This window comes from Podarcis muralis, chromosome Z, assembly GCF_964188315.1.
Source record: "Podarcis muralis chromosome Z, rPodMur119.hap1.1, whole genome shotgun sequence".
NCBI lineage: Eukaryota > Metazoa > Chordata > Lepidosauria > Squamata > Lacertidae > Podarcis > Podarcis muralis.
The window spans coordinates 6982574-6996422 of record NC_135673.1 but is presented as its reverse complement, the minus strand read 5'-3'; positions in this window follow the sequence as shown (position 1 = coordinate 6996422).

Genomic DNA, 13849 nt, shown 5'->3' with positions numbered 1-13849 from the left:
GTCACGACTGGACCTAATGTTCAGGGGTCCCTTTACCTTTACTAGCACACCCTGTGGCATCGTCTCAGCTCAGTGCCCAGTGTGGGCAAACCAGTTGTACTTCCCCCAAATCTACCTCTGAAGGCAGCTTTCTTTATTCCAAAGGCACTAATGTGCTGGCATGCATTCTCAAAAGCCTCTCCTTCCGTCTCCTCTATTCTCTCCAAAAGTCTGGCTTGGTAGCTCTTTTGATTTAGTTGAGCAGAGCATGGATCAGAGATTATACTTTGGCACGCTCTCTCTCTTTCTGTGTGCTAAGTTTTATGTATCAGACCTGCATTGCCGAAGAGTTTTAGCCAGGGCTTTCTTTCACTGGAATTCAGTTCCAGCTCCTCTCATTTGGGCGCCATTGCCATTATAAGAGAACCAGGGTGTTGTTTATAGTGAGTTCCAGGACCTCTTTTTCTAGAAAAATAGCTCTTGTTCCCCTCCCACCTAAATCATCTCTGAGAGAAAACAATCCCTACTAAAAGCATGGGCTGAAGGGAAGAAAGGGAGGCAGAGCCCTGTAAACAGTGAAATGTCAAAATATGACAAAAGGGCCTAGCTTGGTTTTGCCACTAGCATGTCTAAAATATACAGTATGTGTATTTGTACATTGAAGACTCAGCTCAGCTAGATGCCAACGCCCTCTATTGGCTACTTTGAGGGAAAGCAGCTTAAACTAGCAATTGCATCTGGTTTTAGATGTGAACTCTCCCAGTTCAGAATAAGGAATGTGGAGTCACTGGCAGAGTTATAGGAAAGAGACAGAAAACTTGTAAATTGTTTTTCCACATAGTGAAAATACAGACCCTCCAAGTGTCTGTATTTTCAGGGACAGTCTCGGATTTACAGAAGCTGTCCCAGTTTCTGATTTGATCCCAGAATGTCCCATTTTTCCTTTGGATGTTCCTATTTTCATCAGAGAATGTTGGAAGGTGTGGAGTTATCCAGCCCCCAAGCTATTTGAAGGCAGCCCTGTAAGGGAAGGTTTTTTTTTTTTTTTTTTTTTTAAAATGTTTCATGTTTTATTATATATGTTGGAAGCCGCCTTGAGTGATTGGGGCCACCCAGTCAGATGGGTAGGTTATAAATAGTAAAATTATTATTCTGAAATAGGATGTCCCTATTTTCATCAGAGAAATGTTAGAAGGTATTGAAACATGCAGTATGATTTACAGAGAGCTTTAGGCATAACTTCGGGACGCGGGTGGCGCTGTGGGTAAAACCTCAGTGCCTAGGACTTGCCGATCGTATGGTTGGCGGTTCGAATCCCCACGGCAGGGTGAGCTCCCATCTTTCAGTCCCAGCTCCTGCCCACCTAGCAGTTCGAAAGCACCCCTAAGTGCAAGTAGATAAATAGGTACCACTTTATAGTGGGAAGGTAAACGGCGTTTCCGTGTGCTGCGCTAGTGCTGGCTCGCCAGAGCAGCTTTGTCACGCTGGCCACGTGACCCGGAAGTGTTTCCGGACAGCGCTGGCCCCCGGCCTCTTAAGTGAGATGGGCACACAACCCTAGAGTCGGACACGACTGGCCCGTACGGGCAGGGGTACCTTTACCTTTTAGGCATAACTTGGGCACAAGTTATGGCTGTATCAAAAGAATTCTGTCTCCAGTGTTGCTTAATCATGTGTGGCTCGGCTTGTGATCAGGGGTGGAGAACCTCAGGCCCCGAGCTGAATGTACAAATGAATTTCAACAAAGACAAATGTAAGGATCTGCACCTAGACAGGAAGAACCAGATGCACAAATATAAGATGGGGGATATTGTCTACGCACCTCTGATCTTTGTTCTGCCCTCCTATTCTGCTCATTCTTGAAGACCAGGGGGGATGGGAGCTTGTTGCAGCCAGAGAGGGAGACCCCCTTTGCCCCATCTCTGCACTCTTTTGCCCATCTCACCACTTGCCCTTGCCCACCCATCCTGTAAAACCAGGACACCCCAGGATGAAGGCAGAGCCCAGGACACCTTCAAAGTGAGCAGCAAGGCTGTCTCACTTAAAACAGGGCAGTTGGTTGAGCCCCTGGTCACTTTGGTGCTGCTAATACAGCAGTTTTCATCCCTGGAGGTGCACTCCATGGTCTCTTGAGACAGATGGCTGCCAAAAGAGAAATTCATGGAGGAGAGGCCTATTAATGGTTATTAGCCATGATACTATGATTTGCCTACACAGTTGGCAGGCAGCGATGCTTCTGAATACTAGTGGATGGAAACAGCAGGTGGGGAGAGTACTTTTGTGCTTGGGTTCTGCTTGTGGGTATCTGCTTGGTGACCATGAGAACAGGATGCTGGACTCAATGGGCCATTGACCAGATCCAGCAGGGCTCTTCTTATGTTCTTATATTAAAGGTTACAATCACATTAATTGATCTCCCCGCTTTTGCATATGGCTCCATCCACAACTGGCACTTGGCCCCTAGAGCTGAAAAAAGATTCGCCACCCTGAGTCTAGGCAGATGTTGCAAAAAGCAGCTCTCTGACTCTTCACATGGGGTAGCCACACATAAACCCAAAGGCTCCCAGTTGCAGCACAGGAGTCCCTGACAACATCTGTGAAGTAGCAGCAGCAGCTGAATGGGCTTATCATGGTGGGGTTATTGTGGACTGATGAGGCTTTGGTGACCAGTTGTGTGTAGTCTTGTTGGGAGACATTCTGCACAGAAACATGTATATACCTTTAAGAAGTTTCTGTAAGCTCTGGGTTAATTGGTTGCAGCTGGCCGTGGCTACAAAAGGAAAAAGCTGCAGTTTGTACTCTGCCTGCAGGAAAATCACCCAGAAGTTTTGCTGTTTGTTGTTTTGTAATAAAGTCTTCGTTTTAGTTTGGTTTTACACCTGTCTCATGGTGTCACACAGTCTGTTCTCTGCCACCAGTTGAAAGTCCCCCTCCAATAAGTCTGTCTGCTGGACTACAGGTAGCTGCCTTAGACATTTGCTCTATCTAGCTCAGTAATGTCTACATTGACTGGCAGCAGTCCTCCATCCTCCAGGGTTTTGGATGCGGATATTCACAGCCCTAACTGGAGTAGTCAGGAACGAACCTGGAACATTCTGCATGCTAAACAAATGTGCTACCACTGAACTATGGCCTGTTTGTATCCACAAGAGCACTGGAAGCTGCCTTAAACGGACTCAAACCATTGTTCACTGTAGCTCATTATTGTCTACATTTACTGTCATTGGCCCTCCAGGGTTTCACACAACAGCCTCTCCCAGCCTTATGTGGAGATGATGTGGAACCTACAGCTTTCTGCATGCAAAGGACATGTGGGAGGGGAAGAGCGTTTGGACGTCATAAAGCTTGCTTCCTGTTCGAGGAAAGCACTAAGATTGCAGACCTAGAGGGGGTGGGTTGGGGGGAATAAAGCTGCATGACTTTTTTTTCTTTTGCAAAAGAACTATTTCACTGGGGGGGAAACCCTGTGAAACAAATAATTCATTGTGTGCCCCTGATACAACACATACGGAGCTGCCTGTTACTGCAGACAAGTGCCAGAAATAGACCCCACAGGCTTGTCAGCTCCCAGGTGGATGTAGCGAGCTCTGGATTAATTTCCTCTTGTTTTTTCAAAAGCCTGCCTGAAAATCACAATGAGATGCTGCACAGGAAACCCCACCAGCAAAGCTACACTTCAAAGCCCAGGTACAGAGCTGTCTAGAGCGCAAATCTATCACTGCTCTGCAAACATATCCAGGGCTATTGGTCTTCTTGGAAGGGGAATCCCTGTCTGCATTGGTGTCTTTGCACAGAAAAGGACAGGTCTGGGTGTGTTCCAACTGTCCTTATCGACCAGAGTGACAAGTGGTAGCTGCAATTAAACGTAGCAATGTGAGTGCAGATTTATTAAATTTGTATACAGTGGTACCTCGGTTAAGTACTTAATTCATTCCGGAGGTCTGTTCTTAACCTGAAACTGTTCTTAACCTGAAGCACCACTTTAGCTAATGGGGCTTCCTGCTGCTGCCACGCCGCAGGAGCACGGTTTCTGTTCTCATCCTGAAGCAAAGTTCTTAACCTGAAGCACTATTTATGGGTTAGCGGAGTCTGTAACCTGAAGTGTATGTAACCTGAAGCGTATGTAACCTGAGGTACCACTGTATTGTGTCCCACTAAAAAGCGCCAAAGCCATTTATAAGCAAGTAAAATAATAATAAAAACAATTCAACAATAAAATTACAAAAGCCTATTTAAAAAGCAGCAGCATAGTATGATATTATTGGTGCTGTTCAAATATTGGGCAAAAGAAGAACATATTTGCCTGGTGCTGAAACAGTGACAAAGTTGGTGCCAGGTGAGTATCCCTGGGAAGAGTATTCCATAAATGGGCAGAAGTAGAAAGAGCAGAAAGTCAAAGAAGAGAAAGTCACTGAGAGGAAGTTACCCCTAACACAGCTCTTCAGTTGTGCCAACCCAGCAATGAACCAAAGTGGAGGGTTACCAAGGGAATCCTGGCAATAACTGAAGGTGGCCAGGCATAATTTATCTCAGCCTCCTACACTTATAACTCCCCCGCCCCGCTGCAATGAATGGCCTTGTCTGTTTTGAAAAACTGGAGGATTGATTGGTGTCCTTTAGTTCCCTTTGATACACTTGTTTATGCTCCTTGTGTTGCTGCCTGCCTGATCAGTATTTATAGCCCAGGAAGGAGGAATGGCATGGATGCATATTAATTCCACAACAGTGCTACTGCCTTATGGTTGTTTTCGTGTACGCTCCTGTTGCAATGGGCTTTGTCCTAAAAGGTGGTATAGAAATATTCAAAATAAATTTAAAACATAAACAGCACTTTGGGTTTTAAAGTCGGCAGTGCAGGATTGAACCTGGAATATTTTACATGACCAGGAGATGTTCTGCCATTGAGCTACAAAATCTTCATTCTAAAATGACATCACAAGCCATGGCAATAGTCCATCTATCTGTCTAGACTGACTGACTACAGCTCCCTAGCATTTCAAACTGGTAACCTATCTCAGACCTACCGGGAGATGCTAGGAATTGAACCTGGAACCTTTTGTAAGCCAAGCAAATGCTGTACCACTGAAAAGGCATGAAGGATTGTAGCACTGTGGCAATTTGGGAATAGTTTGTAACACGCTGGTTTGCACTTCATTCTGAGCCACAAAATACAGGAAGAAATGTGGACAAGGATAATTTTGGAAGCTATCCTGAGGAGCAACGACACAAAATAACGTGTTGGGCTGAGCACTCAAAAGCGCTGTGTAAATGCTGAATATAACGTAAAGTTGAATGGCGGATTCATCAGCCCATTTCTGGAGAGATTCTTACATTACGATGCCTCTCTCTGTTCTAGGGAAGGAAAGAGTGGAGGGGGAAGAAAGAAGTTTGCAATGAAAAATGCTGAAAGCTACAGAACTTATAAATATTTAATCATGCTGGGAGTCATGTGACTGCCTCAGACAATAGATGGTGGTGAGAAACTCAGCAGAGAGAGAGAGAGAGAGAGAGAGAGAGAGAGAGAGAAGGGGTGGTGCATGAAAAGTCACCCAGGTGCAGCTCAGTGTTTGAGATGCATCCAACATTGATCAGCAGTTTCGAGATCACGGGTGAAAAACAATACAATTTTCAAGTGGTCCGTTGTGGAAAAGATTTTGGTGCTCTGCTGCTCTGAACAGTGGGTATTCTGTTTAACTGCCATGGCTAGTGAGAACATAAGAAGATCCCCACTGGATCAGGTCTAGTCTAGTCCATTTAGTCCACCATCCCATTTCCCATTGTGGCCAAACAATTGCCAATGGGAGCCAGCCTGCAAACAGGGCATAAGCAGATGAGACCTCTCCATCTTTATAAATTTGCCTAATTCTCTTTTAAAGCCATCTGAGGTCATCACTGCATCCTGTGGCAGAGAACTCTAGGTTTTAAATCCCACCTACAAATTTTTATACAGTGGTACCTCGGGTAACAAACACCTTGGGTTACAAACACATCGGGTTATAGACTCCACTAACCCAGAAGTAGTGCCTCGGGTTAAGAACTTTGCCCCGGGATGAGAACAGAAATCGTGCTCCAGCGGCGAGGCGGCAGCGGAAGGCCCCATTAGCTAAAGTGGTACCTCGGGTTAAGAACGGTTTCAGATTAAGAATGGACCTCCAGAACAAATTAAATTCGTAACTAGAGGTACCACAGTATTCTGTTTCCTTCCATCTAGGGAACTCAAGGTGGCCTTGGAGAGTCTATATGCAGCTCCCCCATATGGTGAGCTATCAAATGGCAGTGATGGCTTTTTGACTAGGTGCCTTGGGGCCCTGGGCCTGACTCTATCTACACAGCCTGCCTATTGGATGCTCCTAGCAGGGGTGCCAACTTGAATAAAACATTGGAGGGACCTAGGTAAGCCCTGCTCCACATAGTTGATGATAAGATGCAGCCCTCTCCACACCATTTTAATGGCAATACCCATCAAATTTGGGGGTGCCCAGCCCTCTCAAATATTTTAGGGGGGGGTGAAGGAGTCTCAGCCCCTAGGAGTTGGATCCTATGGCTCCTGGACAGGAAGGAGTTTAAGAAGGCCTCTTGTTCTAGCTCAGCCTTGGCTGAGCAACATGGTTTTCCTTAACTAACAACAACAACAACAACAATAATGATCCCATGTGTGAGTGTCTGAGGGCCCTGCTCCTTCTTGCCACTTACCATCTGGCCTGGGGCGGGGCCTGAAGCCTCAAAAGGACTGCTCTGCTGCCCAGGAGGACTCCCCTGTGTGAGTGACTGAGGGCCCTGCTCCTTCTTGCCACTTACCATCTGGCCTGGGGTGGGGCCTGAAGCCTCAAAAGGACTGCTCTGCTGCCCAGGAGGACTCCCCTGTGTGAGTGTCTGAGGGCCCTGCTCTTACCATCTGGCCTGGGGTGGGGCCTGAAGCCTCAAAAGGACTGCTCTGCTGCCCAGGAGGACTCCCCTGTGTGAGTGACTGAGGGCCCTGCTCCTTCTTGCCACTTACCATCTGGCCTGGGGTGGGGCCTGAAGCCTCAAAAGGACTGCTCTGCTGCCCAGGAGGACTCCCCTGTGTGAGTGTCTGAGGGCCCTGCTCTTGCCACTTACCATCTGGCCTGGGGTGGGGCCTGAAGCCTCAAAAGGACTGCTCTGCTGCCCAGGAGGACTCCCCTGTGTGAGTGTCTGAGGGCCCTGCTCCTTCTTGCCACTTACCATCTGGCCTGGGGTGGGGCCTGAAGCCTCAAAAGGACTGCTCTGCTGCCCAGGAGGACTCCCCTGTGTGAGTGTCTGAGGGCCCTGCTCCTTCCTGCCACTTACCACCTGGCCCAGGGCGGGGCCTCACAAGGACGGTTGTTGCCACTGATGCTGCTACTGTCCAGGAGGACCCGGAGGGGTGCAGACTCTTTTTTAACATATTTTAAAATTTTCCTTTCTCTTTAGATTTTTTATATATATCGGGGTGGGATGGATGTTTGGGTGGGCTTGGGAATTCGTTAGATTTTGATGAATTTGTAATTTTTGCAGTTTTTATTTGTATTGTTTTATTGTTTTCTGGGTTGTTTTTGTTTTTTGTTTTTATTGTTTTAAGGTTTTATTGTTTTAGGCTGCGAAACAATAACATTAATTGCCATCAATGGAGGCTACTATGAGGCTTGGGATTGCTACCGTGGAGGGGCGAGGGAGGTATGGCTGTGGGGGCAGATGTCATAGGCGAAGGGGATCGAGATATGGATATCCTCGTACCCCTTCCAATCTGTCCCTCATCCCAAGCGACGAGGGTAGGGTGAGCAAGGATTATTCACCTCCGTCACTGGTGCTGTGCAATGCCAGGTCTATAGGTAACAAAACCACCACCCTGTGAGATTTCTTTACCTCGCAGGGGGTTGACCTGGCTTGTGTGACGGAGACCTGGGTGCGCGAAGGGGCAACAGTTACCTTACGAGAGATGGCGCCCCCAGGTTTCTCCATCCTCCACCAATCGCGGACTGTGGGCCGGGGGGGGGAGGGGTGGCATTATTAATCCGGGAAGATTGTCCTTTCAGGGCTCTACCATCGCCATTGATCCCCGGCATTGAATGTGTTGGCCTAGTGTGGGGCTCCGAGGAGAGCTTGGCTGTCTGGCTGGTGTACCGGCCACCTAGCGCACCAGCAGCCACCCTGTCAGGCCTATTGGAGGCGGTGGCCGGCTGGGCCTTGGAGTTCCCTAACCTATTGGCTTTGGGGGAATTCAACATCCATGCTGATGCCACTCCCTCATCACAGGCTCTGGACCTAGTGTCTTCCATGGCGACACTAGGGCTCTCCCAGTTTGTTTCGGGCCCCACACATCAAGCAGGCCACACGCTGTATTTGATCTTTGGCGTAGGTATAGATGTGATCATGTCTCCTTCGATGAAGGTGCCATGGTCTGATCACTACGCTCTGAAAGCCAGGATTGACTTTCCACCCCCACCCTGCTTAGGTGGCGAGCCGATTTGGGCTCGCCCGCAGAGGCTGATGGACCCTGATAGATTCCGCCAAGCCTTGCGGGTCCTTGCTCCCCCTGGCGACTCATTGACTGAGCTTGTTGAGGGCTGGAATATCCAGCTCCTGGCAGCCATCGATGAGATCGCACCTAAGCGCCCTCTGCGACCCCGCAGAAACAGGGCTCCCTGGTTTACCGAGGAACTCCGGAAAATGAAGCGGGACCTCAGACGGCTAGAGCGAGTATGGCGGGGTGCCCGTGACGGAGCCTCAAGAACATCTTATAGGGCTTTTATGAAAACCTATGAGATGGCGGTGAAGGCTGCTAAGAAGTCTTACTTCTCGGCCTCCATTGCATCCTCTAGCTCTCGCCCGGCGCAATTATTTAGTATAATCCGGTCTTTAACGTCCCTTGAGGGACAGCCAAATTTAAATAACAATTTGACACACAGCTGTGAGGCATTTGCGAGCTTTTTTGTGGAGAAGGTCTTGTTGCTCCGCCATGACCTCCCTGCCAATTTGGATACCATAAAGGAACTGGAGGCCCCTCGACTGTCCTCGGGTCCAGTATTGGACCACTTCGACCGGATATCCCCAGCCAGTGTGGACAGACTCCTCCGAGCTGGAAAGCCCACCACCTGTCCTCTCTACCCATGCCCGTGTTGGCTGATTAGAGCGTGTCCAGACGAGGTGCGGGCCCTCCTGGGGGATATCATCAATTTGTCCCTTGGCACGGGGAGATTCCCAGGGGAACTGAAGGAGGCAGTGGTGCGCCCGCTCTTAAAGAAAACATCATTAGATCCTTTAGATCTATCCAAACCTACAACCTTGGTGTTATCAGCATCACACCAACTGAGCTTATCCAGTATGACAGTGGACATTCAAGCACTACATTTTTGGGTGTTTGCATCTTTCATTCATTCATTTGTTCAATAAGAGGACAAATTTGAATTGTGCTTATTCTTTGTATATTTCTTGTAAAATATCTTCACTTCTTAGAAATTCTGAATATTAAGAATGCCTGGAAATAAATTAACGCATGCAAACACACCCGCACACCCCACACACATTTACAAAAATTTCATCAACCACAAAAGCTTGCTTTTTTAAAAAAGTGGATTTCTTCTGCCAGGGTAACAGAGTACTTTAATCCACTTTAATTGCTCCAACCAGACATTCCAGATGTGTTCTTGAACCCCTCCTGCAAGATACTGACCATTTGGAGACAATCTAAGATCTGGCACAGCCTCCTCTGGAGGAAGTTGGCCCATGTATAAGATTCTGGAAAGGGGGAGCACAGAATAACATTAAACAAAGATGGTTATTTCTGTTTTCCAGTGTGAAAGCACTGATGGTGTATGTTAGCAGTTACCCTTTCTCACCTTAAGTTGACTGCCTAGCACCACACCTTCCTCCAGTCTTCCTCTTCCCACCCACCTCCAGACCTGCATGGTGTTGGCAGGAGCCAGACATCAGAGAATGAATGGCAAAGCCACTGTGAAAGGAAGACCTTGTATAAAATCAGCCTTCTATTGCCTGCGCCCTAGGATGTCTGCCAGATCCCAGCACTGTGGCTGTGGGGGGGGGGGGCGGGGGCAGGATCCCTCTTTTCTTTGTAATTGCTCTGTTCTCTGGGAAATAGCTTAGTTTATTCTGCGTTAGCCTCATTGCATGAGTAGAGGGGAAAGTTGGAGAGGAGCAAATCATAATGCTGGGGCCAGATACTCACAGCTGCAAAGTGTTGTGGAGGCTAGAGGAGGTGTGGGGAACCTTTTCCAGCCTGAGGGACACATTCTCTTCTGGGCAACCTTCCAAGGGCCACATACCAGTGCTGGGCAGTGACAGAAACAAAAATGAGAAAAGCAATAAATGTAAATGTTACTTTTGTTCAGTGGGCTAAAGGTAAAGGTAAAGGGACCCCTGACCATTAGGTCCAGTCGTGACCGACTCTGGGGTTGCGGCGCTCATCTCGCTTTATTGGCCGAGGGAGCCGGCGTACAGCTTCCGGGTCATGTGGCCAGCATGATTAAGCCACTTCTGGCGAACCAGAGCAGCGCACGGAAACGTCATTTACCTTCCCGCCGGAGCGGTACCTATTTATCTACTTGTACTTTGACGTGCTTTTGAACTGCTAGGTTGGCAGGAGCAGGGACCGAGCAACGGGAGCTCACCCTGTCACGGGGATTCGAACCGCCGACCTTCTGATCGGCAAGTCCTAGGCTCTGTGGTTTAACCCACAGCACCACCCGTGTCCCTGTTCAGTGGACTAGTTTCTATAATTGGATGAATCTTTCCAAACATCATGGATTTTAACCACTGGTCTCAAAACTTAGTTGTTGTTGTGTTGTTTTTTAGAATTCCTGAACAACTTTGGGTTCAAGGCTGCTTTCATATCTAAATATCTGTATCTCATACACATGTACATGGGCTGATTTGTGGAACCATTCAAAAGCATGTGGGGAAGGAAGATGGACAGATAGATGGAGAAACAAAAGAAGGAAGGAAAAGATGAGAGAGAGAGAGAGAGATTCAATCAATATATCTGAGGATGCAAAATAGTAAGGGGCCTTTTTTATATATAAAAACAGCTTTGTCATGGGTAGCAAGGTCAATGTTGCTTCTCCTCTTCTCTGTCTTGGTTTGCAGCAGTGAACTGGCAGAATGAATGTCAGAAACAGAGGTGTCATGCTGAGGAATGAGTGGAAGAGTGTCAGCTTTTCAGAGGCATCTGGTAGGTCACTGTGGAAACAGGATGCTAGACTAGATGGAGCTTTGGTCCGATCCAGCAAAGGCTCTTCTTAAGTGAGCCCAGGTCAGGAGCACACATAACATCAGCTGCTGCCAGAACCACCAACAGCTTGAAATAACTGTTGTGGCAGCTGCTCCCTCACCTTCCCTCGCGTCCTGACAGAAGGGAGCCAGGGAGCACACAGAGCATCCACTACCAGTTGGTATGAGGGGACTCTTGTCAGTCTTTGGCTTATATATTCTTTTTCTTTCTGTATTTAAATTGTAGACCGCCGGGCTCCTTGGCAGAAAGGTGGTATATAAACCCGCTAAACAACACCACCTCTCCACTCTGAGTTTGCGATGCCAGATTCTCTGAAATGTTCATAGGTATCCTGATTTCAAGTTACCATTTTTGAGATTTGTTTCTGTGACGCGAAGAAACAGAAAACCAGCAGCAGCAGCAGCATGAAGCCCCATGTCAACATGGAAGATCCCAACTGTGACCTTGTCATTGGGAGCTTATAAGCAAAAGTTCTTCGGAATGCAGAAACGCAGCAACCTTCCTCCACCCCAGCCAGCTACACAGGGCACTGCAAAGATGTACTTTTCTGGAGCAGCAAGTTTGTTTGAACTGATTGCATTCAGTGCTTTGTGCTGTGCTATTCATCCACATGACAAAGAGAAGAGGGGAGGCTATACTTCTTCTTGACTTTTTATTGCTTTTCAACCCAGTGGGAACTAGCAGGCATTGTGGGGCAGGGACAGGGTGCTGGGAAGAGAGCAGGAATAGCTTGGCTGCAGTGTGTTTAAGGCTTTTGAGGAAGCAAAGGATGCTGTGGAAATGGTCTGAAAACAAAAATAAGAACAAGGGACCTTATTTACGTTTTCTTTGTTTAGATGTTTCATATAATGCCATTTGCTGCGTGAATTGCAATAAACAAAGGTGGGTGAATCTGTCCATTTTGGTTTTGTCTCACTTTTTCATTCCCCCCCCCCCAATCTTCTACATTACAATATCAACGTGCAGATCTTTTTAAAAGAAAGGTCAGCAGCATTCTAAGGTTAATTTTTCTTCATATACACACATTTGTTTGCAATTTGGCCCAATGTGCATATTTTTTCAAAGCACTTTCCCCCAGTACAATGTGTTTTGTATGCTATTTCCACTAATGTATGCACACTTTAGTATATGCATTTTCATAGATATAACTTGGCTGAGGAACTGCACAACAGAATCCAGGAAGTTTGAACATAAGAAAATTATGAGAGTGCTGCTCTCAGAGGACTTGAGCACAAGAGCCCCTTTCCCTTCTGTGGTTTCCAGTAATTGGAATTCAGAATTTTGAAGGTCTGCTGTGTTTTGGTCTGCATATTGTTTTGAAAAGTGTGCATTTGTCTGTTCGCCTTTACAAGCAAACTAAATTGAATTTCTTCCCCTTTTACTAACAGCAAAATCAAATAGGAAAAAGAATAAACGAAATCCAGAAGAAAACCCCCATAGTCCTTAGAATATCAATACAAAAGGCTAATCCATTTGTCTAATCAAGCCTCCCCCCCCTCAATCTCACCCCCCACAAGGGGCATCCTTTCCCCTCAAAGTCAGTGTCTGGCTGTGGACAGAAGCAGCAGCACCATGCAATTGAGTCCAGCCACCATTTAAATTTTCCACAATGCTCCTGACACAGTGTCACACTGGGGCATTATGGGAAATTAGAATAGCTGAGAAACTCAATCATCCAATGCTGCTTAGAGCTCTGAGGTGGGTATATATCACACACGACACACACACACAAGTGAGTGCATGAGCATGTGATTGTGTAAGCACAAGTGTGACCTGCAACAAAATGTTGAAGTGTAGAGAAGTCTTGATCAAGGATCTAGAACAGGGGTAGGCAGCCTAAGGCCCAGGGGCCAGATCCGGCCTAATCGCCTTCTCAATCCGGCCCACGGACAGTCTGGGAATCAGTGTGTTTTTACATGAGTAGAATGTGTGCTTTTATTTAAAATGCATCTCTGGGTTATTTGTGGGGCATAGGAATTCATTCATCCCCCCCCCCAATAGTCTGGCCCACCACATGGTCTGAGGGATGGTGGACCGGCCCACAGCTGAAAAAGGTTACTGACCCCTGATCTAGAGTGTCGTGCCCTCTTTCAGGTAGGAATGGATGGATATGTCAATTTTGGTTCTCTTGGTTTTCATTTTCCCAATCTTATATTCACTCCTCCACATGTCTGCAGCAATTTTTTGATTAATAAGGGGAAAAGAATGAAGATTTCTTAGCATTTAGTGCAAAGTTCACCTAATGAACACATCTATATCAGCAAATTTTGCTTAACACACATACTTTTGCAAATAATTTCTCCTAATATACTGCATTTTTGTATGTTATTTACACAAGGTTTGGGCTGAGGAGCTGCACTGCAATATTCAGGGAAGTGCAAATTTCAAATGATGGCTGCATTTCGATTCACAAATTATGCCAGGAAGTGTGACTTTGGTAGATTCTAGGATACTCCCTATTCCCCTTCCCAACTGACATTTTTATTTTAGGGCTCTCCCCTTTCCTGCTGTGTGTAGACCGATTACTGTCTTGTGGCCCTCTAGAACGGTTGGACTCCCATTCCCAACATCCCTGACTACTAGCTATGAAGTATGAGGCTGATAAAAGCTGGAGTCCAATGACAT